The following is a 20,046-nucleotide window of genomic DNA, read 5'->3' on the forward strand; positions in this document are numbered from 1 at the left end:
AGGCCAACATGAGAAATTCCCCTAATTCAACTTAAGATGTGGCTATGAAGGCCAGCAGCAGAGCATAAAAATGAGGCAATCTCAAGTGCATTTCTCTTCTCCAGTTGCCAAACAGCTGCTTACTTCAGCCTTCCCCCCCTGTCCAAAGCCAAATGTAATATCCGATTGGAATTTCTGCAGAAGACAAGTCAAGTCACTTTCCTTCCAGGTTACAATTTTCCTGGAACAACACAGGGCTAAGGTTACATGTAAACTGGAGGAACAAAACGGGTAGCGTTTGATTGTTCTGTCTGTTTTTATGTCGTGGCTTGGAAGAGCCCAAGCTTACACAACTTTTATCTATCAGCCTGCAAGCACAGAGAAATGAAGCCAGTGTACACGTGGCAGAGAGACAAGTTTAATGTCCCAGAACCTGGTCCTGCATCTACCCTGGAAAAGATTTTTGAGGAAGCTTTCCTTCCAGAAAAGGTGAGTCCTAGGATTTAGAGCTGGAGAGGTCTTTAGAGATCATCTAACCCATTTCCCTCATTTTACAAAAGGGGAAAAATGAGGCCCAGAAAGAATAAAGTGAATTAAGACCTTAGATTTATAAATTGATGAAAAGAACCTTCCTTGGAGATTATCCAGGAAGCACAGATTGAGTATTTACTATTTGCCAAGCACTAAGTAAAAATACAAGCAAAAAAGAAAGATAGTCTTGCCTTCAAGAAGTTTGAATTCTAATGGAGGAAGGGGATATGTAAAAGGGAGATGAAGCCAGGTGGGAAGAGAAAAGGGTACCAGGGAGGACTTTTGAGAGTCAGGAGAGAAATGATGATGGTTACCCTGGATACAGCTTTAAAATGACAGTTCCAGGAAGTCCCCCAATTGGGGGGAAAAAAGGAATCAGGAATAGAAGGATCTTCCAAGGTGAAAAGCAGTAAGGATATCTTCCATAATACCCAGCCCTCTCCTTTCACAGAGAAGTGGGAAGGTACTCCAGAAAGAGCACTAGTGTTGGCGTTGGTGACCAGTGTTGAAATCCTGCTTCCGTCATTTACTACGTATATACATCTATGAGTTTATGAAATTTCAGCTTAAGAGAGGGGAAGAAACTTTAGGCTAACAGATTGGAATCTAAATGAAACCTTAGACCTCCTTTAGCCCAACCCACTCATTTTACAAGAGAGGAAACTGAGGCCCAAAGAAGGTATGATTTAGAATCATAGATTTAGGACTGAAAGGGACCTCAGAAGGCTCATCTAATCGGACACCCTCATTCTACAGATGGAGAAGTAAGCCAGAGTTTTGAAGTGATTTACACCAAGGTCACACAGTTAGTGAGTAAAAGAAACAGCATAATTTGAACTCAGAGCCCTGGTCTCTTTTCACCATGTTGCAACAGATGCCACCACACATCTAAGTATCCTAGATATAGAACCCAAGTCCTCTGACTAGACCCTATCCAATGCTCAAATATCCTCTATTCCACCAATAATAAGCAAAGATGGAGAGTGACAGATAGTCATAAACCTCTTTCCAAATCTTATTTTGTTTGGCAACCTGATAAACCGATGTCCTGTCTCCAAAGAAAGGTAGGGCAGCATTCTTCCAAGTCTGACACACCCAGGATGTTGTTTTCCATCAAAATTCTCTGCTTCTTTCCAAAGCCCCATTTGACAGCAGCTCACATGAACAGACACATTGCTGGAACGTTTTTATCCGCATGTTTAATTCATTGGGAACATTTCTTTAAATATTAACTGCATTCTGAAGGCACATTAAGTCTAAGTCTCCTCCCACTCTAGCCCATCCTCTGTTCAGCTATCAGAATGATCTTTCTGAAGCACAGGTCTGAACCCTGTCATGCCCCATTCAGAAAATTCCAATAGTTCCCTATCTCCTCCAGGATCAACTGAAAATCCTGTTTGGCTTTTCAAGCTTTTACGTCCTGGCCTCTCCCTACCTTTCCCTGCAGGTAACTTCCCTCCATATTCTCTGTGATCCAGTAAAACTGGCCTCCTTGCTCCCAAAAGAGAATAACAGCTAACATTTATGTGGTGTTCGCCTTTGTGTCAGGCACTTTGCGAAGCACCTTACAATAATATCTCATTTGATCCTTGCAACAATCTTGTGAGCTAGATACTATTATTATCCCAATTTTACAAATGGGGAAATTAAGGCAAGCCAACTAAATGACTTGCTCACAGGTCAAAGCTAGTAAATGTCTCAGGCCAGATTTGAAGTCAGGACTTTCTGATTCCAAGTCTAGTACTCTATCCACTGCCACCTGGCTGACACTCATCTCTTGACTCCAGGCATTTTCTCTAGCTGTCTTTCATTGCTGGAAGTTTTTTCTTCATCTCTGCCTTCCTTTACATCGCAGCCAAAATCCCACCTTCTTTCTATAAGGAAGTCTTTCTCCATCCCTCCAAATGCTAGTTTCCTTCCCTCTGTTAGCTCCAATTTATCCTATATCTGTCTTGTTTTGTATGTTTTCTCTGCCATCAGAGTGTAAGCCCCTTCTTTACGGATAAGGATTATCTTTCTGCTTCCTTTGTACCCCCAAACTTAGTACTATACCAGGTTCATACTATAACTGAACTAACTGGCCTCACCGGCCTCAAGAACACAGGACTAGTGAGACACCAGACCCAAGCTAGGAATGGAGATGCTTTCAGACAGAACCCCCAACCGGTCTGAAATCCTGGTCTCAAAAAACAAGGAGATGGCTCTTTGGGTGGAAGTTGCATACACACTAAGGTGTAGTCACAGTTACCTTTGCCTAATTATTTTTCTTTGTTTTGAGGGGGAGCTCTGTTGGCGTAGGGGACTCTAATAGAGGGGGGAAAGGGAATCAATCAAACTTCCTTTTTTATTTAACCTGATACTGGTCGGTCTGGTTTTGACATCCAAAATGGGGAAGCATGGAGAAAATTCAAAGATTGCAATCAACAACTCATGGTCTATCTTTAAATAAGAACTTTACTTTAGTTAGCCAAGAGAAAAATCTGTAGAAAAACCTACAGATTGATCTCTTGATAGGGTCATTCATGGAATCTAGAGTTCAAAGGATCCTCCCTTGGCTTTCTCGTCCACTCCCTCAATTTACAGAGGGCAAAATGGAGACCCAGAAAGATTAAGTGACTAACAAAAAGACACGCAGGTATTAAGTGACTGAGTGGAAAAGGTCAGACAAACTAGGTTCTGGGATGTGTCCTACCACAAGCTTCCTTTGTGTTCTTGGGCAAGTCCCTTCCTCTTTCTGGGCCCCTAAGTCTTCTATCTGCAATTTGGACTTCTGATCTCGAAGGCCCCTTCCAGCCTCTGCCATTTACTACCAGTGAGACCTGGAACAAGTTGCTTCCCGTTTGAGTCTCAGAAGGAGATAAAGGAGTTGAACTAGATGACCTCTCCTTCTCCAAGTACATGATCTGGTGTCTCGGCACTGTACACTCCCTGGAATCTAAGGCTGATTTCTTTCAGCACTGCCTTTTTATGAGCAGAGCCCCCTTGATTTACAGCATTCAGGCTGGGCAAAAGTATGCGAGTCTGCCTGGGCGTGAAGATCAGCAAGAAGTGAGCCTCCAGCAAAAGGGAGGCTTTTTATTTAGTCCTGAAGCAGCACTGGGTAAGCCTTGAGACTCACTGGAGATAGCAAGCAAGCAGAAGCCTTCCCCCTGGTGCACACTCAGCCCATAAAGTCTGTCTCTCTCCCTCGGATGCTCTGCCCACCAAATAAAAGATCCAAGCTTAGTACGGGTAAGATCAGAGCTCTAGGCAGGCAGGGACCTCAGAAACCAACTAGTCCTAGAACAGATAAGGAAACCAAGGCCAAGAGACATGAAGTCCCTTAGGATCCAGAGCAGGTTCTTAAACCTAGGGACTTATCAATTTGTTTTTGGTTTTTTTTTTATTCTTTTTAAACCCTTACCTTCTTGGAATCAACACTGTGAACCCGTTCCAAGGCAGAAGAGTGGTAAGGGCTAGGCAATGGAGGTTAAGTGACTTGTCCAGGGTCTCACAGTGAGGAAGTGTCTGAGCAAATTTTAAAAGAATATCTTGATAATGGTATTGACTTCCTTTGTAATTCTATGCATTTTATTTTATACATTTGTAAGTATGATTCTGAGAAGCCTGCCAGAGAGCTCCTCACCCCTGGGACTGGGGACAACTTTCCTTCCATTGGAAACATTTGTTAAATGCCTACTACATTGTAGACTGTTACAAAGACAAGAATAAAGCAGTCCCTGCCCTCGAGGAGATTCCAACCTAGCAGGGGAAACCACAAGTGCAAAGGAAGGGAAGACAAAATAAAATAAAGGCCAACTAAACCAAGGTGTTGGGTGTTTAGTTCCGGTTTTGTTTAGAGGAGAAGGAAGCCCAGGAGGCAGGGCACTGCGAGCCGGGAGCACCGGAGGACCATGAGCACCGCTCGTGCAAAGAAAGGGGGAGAGAGGGAGGAGCTGACATCTCTTCAGTCCCCGCCACCAGGAAGACTGGTTCAGGTAACCCCAGAGTGTCCAGCCTTGGCTGAGCAATGGGGATGCCAGGGGAGCGGCTGGCCCCCGTTCCATGGCAATACTTCAAACGAAGCATCCCCTAACAAGAGCACGGCCACCGCCAGCAGCCGCAGCCACAGCCCAGCTCAGGAAAGCCGCCCGCCTTCTGATGTTGCCGTCCACCCAAATACCAATCCTCCCCAGATGTTCTCTGCGCTTGGAAACACCCTGCCCTGCTTTCCAGAAAGCCATTACATTGGCTTAATGGGCTTGTACGGTTCAGCTAAAGTATCCTGGAGCGGCCATCTGAATGCAAGCCCACTCCAGCGGGGATGCATGCGTGCGTGTGTGCGTGCGCCCATCTGAGGGAAAGATGAGAAGGCAAAGGAGAGAGCGCTTTCCGTGATTTATGCAGCTTTTATGAGGGGGCGGGCCAGCGAAAGTAAGCCAGGCTGCAGACAATAGCAGACAGCTTTCAAGTGCATCTCCCGCCCATCCCCAGGCTAAGCCAGCCCGGGCTGAAACAAAAGGGCCGAAGATGCCCAGGAGAGCCCCGGCCAAGGTTAATACTTTCACCTGAACTCTCCAGATCCTTAGGGTGAAAAGGAGGGCTTACCTAGTTGGGAGCAGCTCGCTCATCCCGAGGGAGAAGCGGGACCGGCGGCCATCACATCCAACCCCCCACCCCCCCACCCCGGAAATGGAGACTTAGCTTAAGGGGCCTCGTTGTGGCCATGCAGTTACTGAATGTGAGGAAAAACATTTGAATCCAAGTCTTACTGACCCTGAGTTCAGTATTCCACCCGCTATCCCCACCCTGACTCTGATTCATGCAAAAGGTGGCACATGAGGGGTGTGTTGAAGACAGATTCTATGCAATATAAGTGAGAAGGGAGTGTATTACAGGTGACAAAAAAGGAAGGGGGGAAGAAAAGGAAGGGAAGGAAGGAAGGAAGGAAGGAAGGAAGGAAGGAAGGAAGGAAGGAAGGAAGGAAGGAAGGAAGGAAGGAAGGAAGGAAGGAAGGAAGGAAGGAAGGAAGGAAGGAAGGAAGGAAGGAAGGAAGGAAGGAAGGAAGGAAGGAAGGAAGGAAGGGAGAAAAGGAAGGAATGAAGGGGGAGAAGGGAGGAAGAAAGAGGATAGAAGGAAGAGAGAAAAAGAAGGAAGGAAGGGAGGAAGGAAGAGAGAGAAAAAAGAAAGGAAAGAAGGGAGGGAGGGAGGAAGGGAGAAAAGGAAGGAAGAGAAGGAGGGAGGAACTTAAAGCAGGCAAACCTATTTAGTTTGCAATAGGCATCAGCTATTGCAATAGTCTAGATGTGAGGTGATGAGGACCAACACCAGGGTGGAGGCAGTGTCAGGAGGGCCATAGAAATGAGATGTCATGAAGGTAAAATTGACAGGCCTTGGTAACAGATTGGCTATAAAGGAATGATGAGGAGTCAAGCGTGACACCTAGGTTGAAAGCCTTACTAGGGTAACTAGGATGGTGGTACCTGAACAGTAGTAATAAGGATTGGGCCATCCCACTGAGTTACCAGACCAAATCAATCTAAGGATCTACTGAACTCAGCATATAAATACAAAGGCAACCCTTCAAATGCTACAGGAAAATTGGTATCTAATCCAAACAACTCATACAATTAAGCCTCATTTTAGGACCAAACAGAAATCAGATGGAATTTCAAGAAGAGGGAAGAAAGTAATGGATACACAATATTTACTATGAATTCTCCACTGATTTTTTTTTAAAAAACCCTTACTTTCTGTCCTAATAACTGTAGCATGGAAAGGGAAAAAGGCTAAGCAACTGGGGTCAAGTGACTTGTTCAGAATCATACAGCTTGGAAGCATCTTAGATCAAATTTGAACCCAAGTCCTCCCAACTCCAATCCTGGCTTTCTATCCACTGTGCTACCCAGCTGTACCTTCCACTGACTCCCCCCCCCACCCCCGCTGATTTTAAAATTATATAAATGGATGATGAGTCAGCAAGGGAGACTGAGAAGAGATAAGATCTGTAGGAGACCTCCTATAAGACCCTGGGAATGACCCAGTCCCTTATTACAGTAGAAGGAAGTGCCAACTGGCACACAATAAGCATTAAATAAATGAATACTTGCTAGTCAATCAAGAAGAAGAGAGGATCAAAAATCGAATGTGGAATTTACCAATTTCCACCATGGCAATGAACTATCCTGTACCTCCTCCCTCTCCCCCCCCCCCCAACTCCTCCTCAAAGAACTGAAACAACAGGGACAGATAATGGTGTTTTATTTTGAGCTGGTATTTTTATAAGCCATTAGTGTTTCCAACTGGTATGTAACTCTCCCCAGCCTGGGGCGAAGATGTGACTCCAAAATAAGCTCCCCTCCACCCAAGGATTCAAATGCACAGGGGTCTTCTCTCAGTCCCATCCGCCCCCCTTGATGCCCGGTATCCATCCCAGGATGGGTCTGGGCACTAAATGCCAAACCAACCTAAGGATCTATCTGAGGCCAAAGGCAACCATTCCAAATGCCACTGGAAATCGGGTAGCTAATCCAAACAGCTCGTACAATTAGGCCTCATTCTGAGACCAAAAGGAATTTGGAGAGGGAGGGAGGGAGGGAGAGATGTGCACTATTTGCTATGATTTTCCTCTATTGACTTAAATAGGAAAAAGGATTTGTGAGAATCTCAGAGGAGAGAAGATGGGTGTCTGAGTGGCTTCTTTCTAGTGAAGCATTTCCTGCCCCAGAATTCCAGAGGGATGTTACATCTTAATTACTGCAGGAAGAGAGATAATATGCCTTTTAGAGTGCCTCCAGGCCATGCATTTAAATGACCACAATCATTTGGGAGAGTCCATATGGTTTCTCCTGCAATTCATTCCCTAATATGGGGTAGTCAGTGAAAAGCCTCTTCCCAGGGCAGTCCAGTTACCCTTGTCAATAACCTCATCCAAGGGGAAATACAGAAATCTTAAGACCAGATAATGAAAGGATGTTTGTCTGATTCTTCATGACCCCATTTGGGGTTTTCTTAGCAAAGATCCTGAAGTGTTTTGCCATTTCCTTCTCCAGCTCACTTTACAGTTGAGGAAACTGAGGCAAACAGGGGTAAGTGACTTGTCCAGGGTCACACATCTAGTATTGTCTGAGGCTAGATTTGAACTCAGGAAGATGAGGCCTGAACTCTATCCACAGTCACTCACCCTAAATGAAAAGATACATTGGAAAAAATACTATTTCTAAAGAGAGAGGACTTGGGTTGAAGCCTATCAATATTTGTCCCGCCATAGCCAAACCACTGAACTCCCTGGGCTTCAGTTTCCCATCTGCAAAATAAAGAGATTGGATTCAATGCCTCCTAAGAACCCTTCAAAGCTCCACGTCTGGGATCTTGACATCTCTACCAACCCGTGGAATGCCCTTGGCCAAGTCACTTGATGAATGAATCTCCCCTTGCTGCCATGTTCAGTACAGAAAAAATTAGAATTCTACATGGAACCCAGTTATTCCAATCATGCCTTGATAGGCCTTTGGGATTTTAAGTTTAAACGGAACATCACAGAATCTCCCGGGGCCACTGTCCAAACAGCCTACATTTTCCTCAGGCACTGCCTAAAAAGTCAGCAGCTCCAGCTGATGCTCAGGCCAGGCCAAGTGCTGAGTGCATGCATCCTTCCAGGCCTCTGCACTTCCAAATTTCAGCCACTAGCTGCCCATCTGCCCGCCCACACAGCTCATTCCTTCCGCTGGTGAAACTGGGGGCTGGGGGCGATAAGCTAATGGGAGAAAAAAATTCAGCAAATGCATCATCAGTGTCACACACATAGGGATGTCTGTGCCTGGAGCACACCAAATGGGAAATGCTGTTTTTAGCTTCCTCCGGAAGTCATGCTGTTGCCCAGACTTGGTATTCCATTTCCCACCTCCATGTTTTTGCACACTGTCCCCCATACCTGGAATGCATTGCACCTTTTGGAATCCCTGGTTCAATTCATCAGTTCCCTCCCAACCCAAAGAAGCCTTTCCTAAGAGTTCTTATTATCAGCACTCTTCCTTTCTCTTTAAAACTGGGAAGAAAAGAGAATCCTTTCAACAAGATTTCTTAGCACCAGTGGGGCCACCCCAATCATCTGTGTGTCTGAAGCCAGGGGAAAATGTCACCCAGGGACTCTGGACATGGCCAAACCAACACCTTGGGGACCTTCAATAAAGATGAAAACATTTCACACACACACACAAAAGATTTCTTAATAAGCATCTCAATTCAAAGGCATATAAGGAAATGGTTCAAATTCATAAGTAAAAGAGCCATTTCCCAACTGATAAACTGTTGAAAGATAGGAACAGGCTGCTTTATGGTTTTGGTTTTTTAATCCTTACCTTCCATCTTAAAATCAACAGCATGTATTGGTTCCAAGGCAGAACAGCAGTAATGGGGGTAAGTGATTTTTCCAAGGTCACACAGCTAAGAAGTGTTTGAGGCCACATTTGAACCCAGGAGCTCCTGTCTCAAAGTCTAGCTCTCAATCCACTGATCCACCCAGCTGCCCCACTCTATGGAAGAAACCCAAGTGATCCATAGCAATGTTAAAATCATTACTATTTCTAGAAATGTACATTAAAACAACTAAAGGTCCACCTTCCACCCATCAATCAAAATGGCAAAGATGAAACAAGAGAAATGACAAATGATGGAGGAATCATAGAAAAACAGGTACATTTCAAAGCAGTCCTTTTTGTGGTGGCAAAAAAAAAAGGAAGCTAAGGGGCTGTGCATCGATGGAATGGCTGGACAAATTAGGAAAAATGAAAATAACAGAAAACTCTAGTGCTGAAAGAAAAGAGGAAGGAGTCAGTTTCAGAGAAACCTAGGAAGACTTAATGTCAAATGATGCAGAGTCAAGTTAGGCAGAACTAGGAAAAAAATTACACTATTACAAATTAGAAAAGGAAACAGTTTTGAAAAACTGAAGAACTCTGTTCAGTAAACAATCAACCATGATTCCAATTATGGAGAGATGACCAGCTAAAATGCAGACTAAAAAATACATTTTTGGATTTGACCGATAGGGAATGTTTTCTTTTTCTCTGCTTATACAATATAGGAAATCTTTCTCTCTCTCTCTCTCTCTCTCTCTCCTTTTCTAACTTTTTAGAAGGTAAAAAGAAGTAGGAGGGAAAAAAAGGAAATGTTTGACAAGTGAAAAACTAAAAGAATCAAATGTTATTAAAAGAAAATAGGCAGACAAGTATACTATTTATTGTACTATTAATTGGTCCAGCCACTCTAGAAAGCAATTTGAAACTGTGGACCCCAAATTAATAATTACTATTTAGTATTTTCATTTTTTAAAATTGCACCCATTTAAAAAATGTATGCAGCAAGGTAGCTCAATGGATAGAGCACCAAGCCTTGAGATGGGAGGTCCTGAGTTCAAATCTGTTCTCAGATACTTCCTAGCTGTGTGACCCTGGGCAAGTCCCTTAACCCCCATTGCCTAGCCTTTGCCACTCCTCTCTCTGCCTTGGAACCAATACATAGTATTCATTCTAAGATGGAAGGTAAGGGGTTTTTTTTATGTGTGTTTGTTTTAAAATTATTACTTAGTATTGATTCCAAGATAGAAGGAACAAGAAGTTTTGCTTTTTCTCAAAAATAAAATAAATAACAAGCACATGAATTCATAATCTTTAGTCATCGTTAAAAAAAAGCTCAAGTTCCTCTATGGACTTGTCAAGATAAAAGGATAGAAAATGTGGTGGGATGTCAAAAAGCAAGTGTTAAGTGCTGACTATATATCAGGCACTAGGCTTGTGGGAAAGCAAAGCTGGGCAAGTCAAGAGTGGCTCTGGTTCTCCCTGTCAGCTGGGGAACAGTGAGTGACCTGACAGGGATTCAGGATCCAGTAGAATCCCTGAGCTGGAAGAGACCCCAGGCAGACTCGCACAACAAGCAGCTGATGGACAATCTCCATCTGCAGCTGTCAGAGGATTAGCTGTCTCTTTAGTAAATAATGAAAAATTCCATGCACTGCAATTGGAAAAGCTTGGCTCCGCTTCCATCTCTAACACCTACAAAGATGGCTCCTCCTGTAACCTGAGGCTGGGGCAATGGGAGGATCTGGGACTTGGGTACAACAGAAACTCCCCAGCCTAGCACTTCAAGCCTCCGAATTCTGGCTCAGATGAACATTCTGCTCCTCTTGCATATTATTCTCCCTCTGTGAGAGGCAGCATAACCTTGTGAATAGAGAACCAGCCTCAAATGCAACGAGGTCTGGGTTCAGTTCCTTCCCTTGCCATATACTAGCTAGGTGACAAGCAACTAGATGGCACCATAGTACTGAGAGTGCTGGCCTTGGAGTCAGGAGAGATTTGTCTTCCTGAGTTCAAATCCCACTTTGGACACTTCCTCTCTTTGTGTGGCCCTAGACAAGCCACTTTACCCTGTTTGCCTCAGTTTCCTCATCTGTAAAATAAGCTGGAGGAAAAATAAAAGACAAACCATTCCAGTAACTCTGCCAAGAAAACTCCAAATCGAATTCCAAAGGATCAGACTACCGAGCACAACAAAAAGTTGGGGGACACTGGACAAATGCCCCTCTCGGTGTCCCAGACAACTTTTAAGTCATAAGAGATGCTAGCCTAAGTGGTAGAGGGAGTTTCCCAATTCAGGGGGTTCCCTCAGGTAAAAAAAAAAATCACAAGTTAATCCCTTATCCCTACTCTCCCTCACACACTCTTCATTTCAGTCACATTGCCCTTTTTACAATAGAACCATCTCCCATCTCCAAGCCTCACCTCTGAAATGCACCCCTTCCTCACTTCTGCCTCTCTGAATCTCTCCACAAATCCCAAGGACCACTTCTTCCAGAAGGCCCTTCATGATTCCGTGGTTGCTAGGGGTTTTGTCTCTTGGAATTCCTCTGCATATCCACGATGTATATGCTCTCTCCCAGATTGTAGGCACTTAAGAAATACTTGTGGAACTCATTCACTGACACACAGACCAAAGCTTTATATTTCATCAGAGCAGATTCTTTCCCCCCTCCTAATCCTCCACCCCTGACAATTATCTCCCCCATCCCTTTCCACCTCTCTGCCAATAATTGAATCTAAGGACCTTGTGATTGGAGATTCACCTCCCTTTTGCAGACAAGAAAACAGAAGTGCAGAGACTCACCCAGGGTCACACAGTTAGAGGAAGGATTTGAGTTCAAGTGTCTCCTATTGCACCTATAGATCACTCCTCCTACATGCCTCCTGGAAGCAACAGGAAAATGAAGGCTCTTTTCTTTAATTTTAATTTTATTATTTTTTCTGCAATAAAAACTATAGAAGAGGATAACAGGGTCTGATAGATGGAGGCTTCAACCCCATTCCTTCTCCCCTCCTCCCACCATCTCTAGCTTTAACATTCACTTAAAGGTTACTGCAGGGTTCTACATGAATTAAACATCTGGCGTCCCTGGTAAATTGCCAGGATCCTTTACCAAGATGGCCAGACTCTATTCACAGTGATGCATCATCCAGCCCAGCCCAGCCCAGCCCCCTGGTGTTCAATGGCCCAGGATCTCCTCCTAATTCATAGGATGTTCCCCATTGTCTGAGCACCCGATGATAAGTCCATTCTGTTTCAGAGAAGATATTTAACACATCCTAGCTCGCACATGCTTCCAGACTTTCATGTGGGTAGAAGAAATGAGGGTCACCATGTCTGCTGGGGAGAGCCTCAGAGGACAGGAAACAATGACAGGAAATGAATGCTACTGAAGGAAGGTCTGTCTGATCTTCTCTCTAATGCTTGGGGTCACTGAATATAAAAGCTGGGAGGTGGCCCTGCCTTTGTAGACTTTGTCTTCTAGCCAGTCAGATTTCCCAGGCTAGGCTTATTTCTTCAACCATATTTAATTCAGGGCAATTCCACAAATATTTGTTAAAATGCCTACTATGTGCCAGGTGCTGTACTAAGCGCTGGGCTATAAAAACAACTTGCTTTGTTGAATCTCCCTGTCCTCCAAGAGCTTATGGTCTATCATGACCTACTCACATCATATCTCCATTGTGCCTTTTCCCGATGTCTGGAATTTAATCATTTTCATCTCTAAATCTTAGAATTTCTTTCTTGTAAAAAAAAAATTCTTTCTTTAAAAAATTTTTTTTTCTAATCTTTATCAGCTGTCTTAGAATTGATACTAAGAGGGGCAGTGCTCAGTGAATTGAGAGCCAGGTCCAGAGACAGGAGGTCCTGGGTTCAAATATGGCCTCAGATAACTTCCTAGCTGGGTGACCCTGGGCAAGTCACTTAACTCCTATTGCCTAGCCCTTACCATGCTTTTGCCTCAGAACCAAGACACAGTATTGATTCCAAGATATAAGGTAAGGGTTTAAAAAAAAAAACTGAAACTAAGTAAGCGTTCCAAGGTAGAAGAGAGTAAGACAATTGGGGCTAAGTGGCTTGTTCAGGGTCACACAGATAGGAAACATATGAGGTCAAATGTAAATCCAGGATCTCCCCATCTCAGGTCTGGTTCTCTATTCACCACCTGTCCTCCCCCTTAATTTCCTTCAAACACAGCTGACATATAACAGTAATAATAATAATAATAATAACAACCACAAGATTTAGGATTTGAACCCAGGTCTTCTAGGGTATGGCCTGAATTCCTAATTAAATACAACATGGATAAAAAGTCAATTGTTCTATTATCAACTAGCATTTATATGGTGCTTTAAGGTCTGCAAAGTGCTTTACAAACATGTCATTTGATCTTCACAATAACCCTGTGATATAGATGCTATTATTATTCCCATTTTATAAATGTGCATACAAAAAAGAGGCAAAAAGCAGTTTCTGCCCTCCAGGATCTTATAATCTAATATGTACAAACAATGTATAGGCAGGATAAATAGGAAATTATTCAAAGGGATGACACTAGAATAAAGAGAGGTTAGTCAGGAAAGCCTTCCCTGTAAAAGTTGGAATTTTAACTGGGAATGAAGGAAGCCAAGACCATGAAAGATTTCCTGTAGGAGGTGGAACCTGAAGTGGGCTCAGGGCCAAAGTAGAGACTCTAAGAGGCTGAAGTATTGTAGGGACAGAGGCAAGAGAGTGCCAGTCTGTGCAATCATGAAGAGTCAGGAGAGGAAATGTCATCTAGGAGACAACCATGATGCCTTGGACCCATGTGTCCCCAATGCATGCCCACTCTCTCCACTGGTAGTATGGGTATTTGTGAAAGCATATGCTCCAGGGTGAGGGGAATGTTCAATGTTTATGTTCTATTACAACTTTCTTATGACTTATTAAATGCCTCTGCTTTGAATCTGTTGCATCCTCTGGCTGAAAAAGAAAAAGATGAACCATTGCTAGGGGCTCATGAGTTATGGAATTGAGGGTTTTTGGACCCACTGAGTACCTTGAATTTGAATTTACTTCTATAAAGCCTTCCTTGATGCTCCTCTGCTAGGGATTCTCTCTCCACCATCCCACAGCATATTGGTGCTACTCTGGGTCTCCATTTCAGATTCTACACTTTGGCTTTCTCGAGATCCTTTAGAACCAAGAGGGTCTTTAGAGGCCATCAAAATCATTTTACAGATGAAAAAACTGAGGACCAGGAAAGTTAAGTGACTTATTCAAGGTAACACAGAGAAGATCATTGATAGAGACCAAGAAGGAACCTCAAAGGCCATCTAGGCTACTTCTCTCATTTTATCAAGGAAACTAAGGCTAAGAAAAGTTCAGTGTCCAAGGTAGCTCAGAGGAAAAGGAGAATGAGGATTTGGACCTAGGTCCCCTGCACTGGATGTGGTTCTGTAATTGGTACGGTGTATCACCCCAATGCCCAAAGGTTCAAATAAATTTTTTACTATAAATATATTTTAATACTCCCAGGTAAAGGGTTAGGCACTGAAGAGAAGTTAAAAAAAAATAAAATAAAAGCTGCTAGAAAGGAAGTTCCTTGGAAGCTCAAGACCTTCCTACCAAAAATCCTAAAAACTATTATTGTAATTAATTGAGCCAGAAGGACCCAGACCCAGGATAAAGTGAGCCCAAATTGCCCTGGATCCATACCACAGCTTCCTGGTTCTCTATAATCTGGGCAAATATGTGAGTATTGTGGGGGTTAACTCCCCTTCCTCCCACTTCAATAGTATCCTCACCAATAACATCCTCTCATTCCTTCGAAGCTCAGTCCCTTCATCTGTAAAGTGGGCACCATAGCTTTTACAATTAGACAACAGAGCACACAGCAAACTCCCCAATATCCATTTGGCTGAAATGGATGGTGGAAAGTCTAAGCAATTTAGAAGTCAGGTGATCTGGTCCTACCCCCTTCTAGCTCTAATGTTCTTGGGCAAATCACTTCCTTTCCCTGGCCTCAACTTCCTTGTCTGTTACTGGAAGCAGCCAGACCGCATCATGTTTAAGGTCTCTTCCCTTTCACAGAAGGGTCGTCACTACTGGTGGCAGCCAACCATCCTCCATCCCAGGCTCTCCCCGCCCCCCCAAATGCACCAGCTAACTGGTTAGCCTCCCAGATCTGTATTTTTCCAACCCATGGCTATGAATAACTTTGGTCTGGTGCTAGAAATATCCATTTTCGGTCAGCTGGATCCCTTTGCCAGCACGTATCCAGGACTTCAAGCAGGCCACCAGCCCCAAGATGGCGGCACTGGTATTCCCCAGAGAGAATCTAGACTTGCTCTGGCTCCTTCCTGGGGTTCCTGATGCGTCCCAGAGCTGACAGGAGACAAGGAGGGACAGCCGGGACTTGGCCCTTCTCCATGATCTCGTGATGCCCTCCTCCATGGAATGCACTTGTATGCGATACCTACTGAGTCTTACTCCAAGGGCAAATCAACACTGAACTGTGTCATCCAAGCTGACCCAGCGGCAACGTCCAGCATGCTTTCATAATAGAAGTTTCGAAACCAACCCAAGGAAGCCAGAAATGCCCCAAGATCCACTGTGAACCCAAAGCTTCTTTGGCTATTTCCTGTGATCTCACCTTACTAATTACACTGGGCGTGTTCTCAGTTATTTGATTATTTACTGAAATCCAAGGAAGAAACTCCAGTCTCATCAACTAAGAGAGAGGGGCGACAGGAAGAGGGGGGAGCATGCTGGGGGGGAGGGGGGATTGATGGGCGCTGGCTGGATTAGTCCTGGCTCTGACATTTACTAGCTGGGCATGTGACTGACTTTCTGAGGCTCAGTTTCTTTATCTGGAAAAATGGGTATTTTAGGAAGCAGGTCAGGTAGGGGGCTTGGTAGGTAAAGATGGGAATCCAGAATCAGGAGGATGCTGGGTTTCAATCTGGCCTTGGACACTTCCTAGCTGTGTGACCCCGGACAAGTCACTTCAACCCATTTGCCTAACCCTTGTCCTTCTGTCTTAGGGTTGTTCTAAAATAGCAAATAAGGGCTTAAAAATAAATAAATAAAATAAATGTCTTCATGCATTGATCATCTCCAATGTTCATAGTGAGCTGAGGCAAAGTGGCAAATTCAGGCCTGGAATTAAAATGTAACAGATTAGAGGCAGGCAGGTGACTCAATGGATAGAGAAGTCAGGAAGACCCGATTTCAAATCCAGTCTCAGATACTCAATAGCTGTGTGACCCTGGGCAAGTCACTTAAGCTTGGTCTGCCTTGCTTTCCTCATCTTTCAATGGGGGATAACAATAGCATCCACCACCCAAGGTGGTTTAACAAGAGTCAGACAAAAGAATATGCATAAAAAGCTCTCCATCCCTTCCAGCTTTCTAAATGCAATAGAATATAAAGTGGAGATTGTTTTATTGTTGACTTTGTAACCTCTAAAGCCTGGCACACAGTAGGCTCTTAAGAATTGAAATAATTTATAAGTATAAATACACAATATAAACATCAATTCTGCATAAATATATGTAATATAAATATCTTGTGTATTATATATTATTTATGTTATAGATAGAATAATAGTACTTGCATTGCCTTCCTTACAGAAGTAGTTTTGAGCACCTATGACCCCTGAGAGTTAGAAAGACTAGGGTTCGAAATTCCACTGCGCAAGTTATTTTGCTCTCTGTGCACCTCAATTTCTTCATCTATAAAATGCAAGACTGTGAGAACCAAACATGTGTAAAATACCAAACAGGCCTTAAAATGCTCTGCAAAATGTTAGCTAACAGTGCTATTATTGTCTCTGGTTCCCCAGCCAACTAGGGCCTGTGGGCAGGATTTGAACCCAGGTCTCTATGAATTCTTGAAGTCTTGCTTACCTCCAAAATGGAGATAATAATAGTTCCTACTTTCCAGGACTAATGTGGTGAGCTGCAAACGAGATTATGTTTGCAAAACTCTTTGCCATCCTAAAGCCTTCCAGAAACAGCAGCTATCATTCACCTTTAAACTGCTTTAGAAATGGGAGCTCTAATCAGTGGCTTGCCTCCCATTGTCAGAATGAGACAGAAAAGGAAGTGAAAAACCCATCTTACTAGTCAAAATTATTTATTTATAATTATTATTATTATATAATGTTTATGTAATATTTATTTAGTAAGAAATAATAATAGCCAGCAGTTATAGATTATACTAAGATTTACAAAGTCTTTAACCAGTATGATTTAATCTTCACCATAATACTGGGAGGTAGGTACTATGATTATCCCCATTTTATGGATAGAAAACTGAGGCAGACAGAGATGAACTGACTTGCCCAGCTGGTCAATGTCTGAAACTGATTTGACCCATTCTTGGCACAGACAGTTAAACAGTCAGGTCTTGCTCATCATCTGGTAACTATTTTTTCATGTTCCTTTTTAAATGTACCAATGGATAAATGGAAAGAATCATCCCCAGGACTATAAGTTTGGGGAGATGCCTAACTGTGGGGCCCTGGGCAAGTCACTAAACCCCACTGCCAAGCCTTGGAACCAATTCTTAGTATTAATACTAAGACAGCAGGTTAAGGGTTTAAAAAAAAAAAGGACATAAGAAAAGTGGAGGGAGGGGGCGGAATTTCACTGAAGTTAGGGAGCTGGTTGGCTTCTGCCTTTGTACCCTTAGCTCCTGGCACACAGTAGGTGGTATTCTTGTTCAGTGGTACCTAACTCTCTGGGACCCTATTTGGGCTTTTCTTGGCAAAGATGCTGGAGTGCTTCACCATATTCTTCTCCAGCTTATTTGCAGAAGAAGAAACTGAGGCCAATGGTAAAGTAAAGGACTTGTCCAGGGACCCACAGCTAGTCAGGGTCTGAGGCTGGATTTGAGTTCCCCTGATTCCAAGCCCAGTGCTCTAGCCACTGTATGCCTAGCTAATACTGAACTGTAGGCACTTAATAAGTAAATAAATTATTTATTTACTATTATACACAAAATGAAAATAAAATTTAGGTGAGCTGGATTGTTGAAAGTAGGAGTTGGGGAAGGAGTTGGTTATAAGTGAAATCAAGGAGAGCTACCTTTGTCTTTTGATAAAGACATTACTAGGTGGACTATTCAAACCCAGGATATACTGAGAGGATTTTCTCTTTGGAGTAAGAGGAGCTGGGTTCAAATCCCAGTTTGTTTTTCTCCCTTAGTGATGCTGGGCAAGTCATTTTTATTCCCTGTAAAGTGAAAGGATCCCACTCCTGTGATCATCTGAAGGAAAGAAAAGGGTTGACTAATTGTCCCCGTGGGTCCCAGTAAACCTAGGAGATATTCCCGAAGGAAACCAGTCCCGGAGGGGGGCTGCTCCCTCCCTCTCACCCCCTCAGGCAATGAGGAGACCCAAGACCAGACTTCAAACCCTGTCCCAGTCCAAAGCAGAAAGAAATTTGTGGCTTCTCTGTCCTGCTTTTCCGAAGGAGCCCAGGAGATTGTGCATCAAAAAAGCCAAGAGACCCAGATTCAGAAATCCACCAGCTCAGAGAATATACACACAACATCCTGGGAATTCCTCCCAGTCCTTGTTTCAATTTGGCCTGTCTTCGCCTACAGATCTAGTTTTTGTATCCTTAATGCCCTAGGGGGAGAAACTTTCACTGTATGGATAAACACCCCCCTCCTCCAACTAGACAATCAAACCATCCCCAAATAGAGGAAATCATAAAGAAATTAAACTTCCAGGATGAGCCCAACTGCCTCCCCTCCTCCAAGGCATGACTGAATCCTGTGGTCAGCCCTGTATGTTGGAAAGAGGGACCCGGGAAGTCTGGGTTCAAATCCTACCTCATATATAAGGTAGTAGAGTGACTAAGGGCAGGTCACAACCTCTCCAAGCCTCATCATCCATGAAATGGGGATGATAATACTGAGTTTGCACAGAGAGAAAGCAAGGAGTATCTTGGCATCAGGAGAAGACCTGGATTCAAGTCTCATCTCAGAAGCGCTACCCCAAAAACTAATTCTGAGCTGCAGGACAGTGGCTGTTGGGCATTGGCCAAGGGGGTTCCCATATGTGGGGCTTACTCTGTGTGGATAATTACCCACAGGTAGGGGCTAAACCACAATAAAGCAAAAGCGGGTCCCCTCAAATATCCCCTCATGAGGTAGTTCTGAGGAATAGTAACTGTGGTGATGTTTTTGTTGTTAGAGGAAGGGGTGAGTCAGATTTGTGATCTTAACAGAGAATTCCCAGTGTGAAAACTCCCTCCACTAATGTAGATCACAGAGCCTTGTCCATGGTTACACAGCCATTATGTGGATTCAAACACAAGACTTCCCTGAATCCAGATCCAGAACTCTCCAGCCACCATGTCAGAGGGGCATCGTGGCCAGATAAACAGAGTTCAGCAAAGTGCAATGGGGTAAAAAGCACTAGCTTTGCAGTTAGGATCCAAGTTTGAATCCTGCCTCAGATACATGCTAGCTGGTATGACCCTCGGTAAGTCACATTATCTCTCTATGGCTCCCTTTACCCATCTGTAAAATGGGGGTAACAATAGTACCTCCCTCCCATGCCCACTCATTGGCTCAAATCGGACAATTCCTAATCATTTAATCCTGGGCAAGCTGATTAACCTCAATTGCTTAGCCCTTGCTGCCCTTCTTTCTAAGAATTGCTTCTAAGACAGATAGTAAATTTAAATAAATACATACATACGTTTGAAAGGTTTTGAAAAAAAAATCCACCACAAGAACGCCAGCAAACCTGTGCCTCTGCACTGTACGCCCTTTACAGATTGAAGCTGTCAAATAAATCTGAATGATGACTCCCTATAAGCAGGAGACGGACGAACCAGCAGTAAGCAGGAATACTGAGCTTGGGCTACCGAGTGACCTCCTGCCTCTGGTACCCGACTAACGGGGCGCAGACCAACCCTGTTCTCAGTGCACCCCCTGGTGGCTAAGGCATGAATCGCTCTCTTTAAGGACAAATAGGCATGAAGAAAGCCGAGTGCCCAAAGATACAGACCCCTTCCACGCTACTGCGCCCCCGCCTCCCCCCAGGACTATCGGCCGGGAGGAGAAGGATTGTTCACCTTCAGCTATGAACACAAATCCCCATAGTGAAAAAGCTCAATTGTCTTGAGCTCCGGAGCTCCCGGGGCCCCAGACCATCCCCCTCCCACTGGCTGATCTCCAACCCTAGCCAGATCTATG

General features: G+C 43.9%; 2 protein-coding genes across 2 annotated transcripts in view; one reads left to right on the plus strand and one right to left on the minus strand.

The window, feature by feature from the left end:
- Positions 1-20,046, minus strand: part of NUAK1 (NUAK family kinase 1) — an 82,093-nt gene that overhangs the window by 59,662 nt on the left and 2,385 nt on the right. The window lies entirely within an intron of this gene.
- LOC103104874 (uncharacterized) overlaps positions 1-20,046 on the plus strand; it is a 34,442-nt gene that overhangs the window by 1,182 nt on the left and 13,214 nt on the right. The window contains exon 2 of the mRNA XM_056800636.1: positions 347-468. The gene's annotated coding sequence lies outside the window, so the exon portion shown is untranslated. The remainder of the gene's footprint in view (positions 1-346; positions 469-20,046) is intronic.

This window comes from Monodelphis domestica, chromosome 5, assembly GCF_027887165.1.
Source record: "Monodelphis domestica isolate mMonDom1 chromosome 5, mMonDom1.pri, whole genome shotgun sequence".
Classification (NCBI taxonomy): Eukaryota; Metazoa; Chordata; class Mammalia; order Didelphimorphia; family Didelphidae; genus Monodelphis; species Monodelphis domestica.